The sequence below is a fragment of the Acipenser ruthenus genome, chromosome 12, assembly GCF_902713425.1.
Source record: "Acipenser ruthenus chromosome 12, fAciRut3.2 maternal haplotype, whole genome shotgun sequence".
NCBI classification, from domain to species: domain Eukaryota; kingdom Metazoa; phylum Chordata; class Actinopteri; order Acipenseriformes; family Acipenseridae; genus Acipenser; species Acipenser ruthenus.
Window position 1 is genome coordinate 1766867 of NC_081200.1, and position 2799 is coordinate 1769665.

Sequence of the window (2799 nt, forward strand, 5' to 3'; positions counted from 1 at the left end):
AGAAAGATAAGATCAGGGACACCTGTAACTGCATAAAGAAAGGTCCTTTGTTCAAGAACGGAGTGTCCCCGCCTTTTGTAGAGATTATAAGGAGCTTTGCTTTTTTTATTGTCTCGACAATTGAGGAAGAGCATGCGGTTAAAATGGCACTCAGCTCCAATTGGCTCCCATTGTTTTGTGATTGGCACATGCCGACTCCTTTATAATAACACATTAAATGTGATAACTTTGTTTCAGCTGATAACAAATTCATCCTTTTTTACATGACAGCAGGCACTGCACCATACTGAAGAGGGAAATATGTACACCAAAACTAGAGATCAAACATTTGCAGGGTAGATTCGTCACGAGGAGGAAAACAGATTTCTACAGGAAACCATTTTTTAAATAAAGCACAGAGAATGCTAATGCTGTTTCACCCACTGATGTTTATATATATATATATATATATATATATATATATATATATATATATATATATATATATATAAACAATGCTGTGTTGCAGAACTAGCAAATGCAACTGATTCATCAACTGAAATGTGACCTTTTCTTAAACCTACCTCGAGCTACCGCTGTGGATACCAGGATATGTATTTCTTTGTCATGTTTAATCAGATATAACACATTGCTCAGGACTACAATCCCACAATACACTGCAGAGATGACACCTTCTAAGGTAAGGCAAACAATCGCTTATAAAATATAAAGAACTTTTAGCTGGCTTGTTCAAGACAGGTTCTATATTAAATAACACTGCCACATTGTTAGAGATTGCTACTCAATAATTTTGTAAGCAGATGGACCTCTTGGTGCAGGTGACTACAGAGACAGTAACAATGCAAACATATGAGACTGAGCCCCACTCAGCAGGCTAAAATAGATTTGGTATTCTTAAGGGAGGCTGGGGTTGGTGTTTGGGGGGTATTGTTCATTTATAAACCAGCTTGTTCTGTCTCACTTTATAAGTGAGACAGAACCAGTGTCACTTTATAAGTGTCATTTTCTTTCTTCATCTTCATTAATTTATTTTTTGGGTCGATCAACAGAATTATGTAAATGCCCCATACGATGTGTCAGTCTGCAATTCTTCAATTCTCCACAAGAGGAGCATGAATAACTGGAGATGCTGTGCAGAGTTCTGCTGCTGTGGAATAGAGCACACTACTTACAATCCTCTTTCTGGTGTACAGGTGCAGATCAGATCATGCTGCTATTTTACATATATAGCTTGATAACACTTTCCATGAAGTGCCTCTAATTACTGTGTATTTACATTGTAGTTACTTAGTAAATACACATGTACTTACACATAATTACAATGTTATTGTGCATAATTACAATGCACTTAACATGTAAAGCTTTTTTGCATGATATCTGTAAGTACACAGTTGTATACCAGGTTCTCAAATCATTTACAATGAATCAGTTTATATAACATGTTTTTAAAAGAATGTGGACTATTCATCAACACTTCTCATTAAGACTGTAACCTGTGAATTTAACAGACTTGCATATAGTATACAGTATGAACTACAAAAAGTTATCAGGTTTTTAGAATCAGATGCGGGCAGCCTCTGCCAGACCCTCCCACTGAAACCAGGACTAGTCTGAAGCCAGGCTGAATATCCCCAATACAAGAGCCATTCATAAGAGACTGATAAAAATTCAGACCTAGAGCCAAACGTTAGCGGTTCAGTGTTTCTGTGGATGTGAGCTGAGGGGGAAAAGCCTCCCATGACCAGTGTTTGAATACCCCAGAAGCATGTAAACATTTCTCAGTTCATCTCGGAGAATATAAAGAGCTATTTCAGAAGCTCCGGCAGCCAGTGGGTTTGTACTGCATTGAAACAGCAGTGCATACCAATGTAGCTTATCGCTGGGAATATTAAAGCCCATTCTCAGGCAGCTGAGTCGTTAATACTCTGGTCTTGCAGTGTAAATGCACATTGCTACAGGCTTATTAGATGCATACACTGCTGTGTATATGGGGTTGGGTGTTTTTTTTTTTTTTTGCTGTGCTGGTAGTACCTTGCAGAGTGTTTTAATCCACGTGGTCCAGTGGTTAAAGAAATGGGCTTGTAACCAGGAGGTCCCCGGTTCAAATCCCACCTCAGCCACTGACTCATTGTGTGACCCTGAGCAAGTCACTTAACCTCCTTGTGCTCCGTCTTTTGGGTGAGATGTAGTTGTAAGTGACTCTGCAGCTGATGCATAGTTCAACACACCCTAGTCTCTGTGAGTCGCCTTGGATAAAGGCGTCTACTAAATAAACAAATAATAATAATAATAATCCTGACAGTTTCACTGTAAAAGTTTGAACCCGCACAGTGAATTCTTCAAATAACTACTTTTTAAAAATTATTTTTGGTACAGCAGAGAATCAGCATGGAAGCCCTGCAGATAGAACCCTAACAGACCTGCAGCCTGTGCTTCCAATCCTCCCATGGGGTACAATGTGCAAGCACTGGGAAGCCTCCCAATGGACTGGTATCACTGGTCAACAAGCAGTCCCTAAGGGAAGGGGAACAGGGTCTGCAGTAAGCAGCTCATTTCCACTGGGACACTGAGAGCCTGGGGGCACAGGCACCTCTTTAATCAACATCCCAGAATGGTCTTGTTTACCAGCACAGGTTGCTGTGGGTTTGTGTGAGGGAGGGAGGGAGGGAGGAGGTGGGCGTTCTTCGGCTTACAGCAAATGACAGGTAGCCTAAACACATCTTCTGACTTGAGAAGCTCTCTGTTGAGGAGGAGTTCGGGCTTGGAAAAACAGATTTATTTACATTTGCTCTACATATA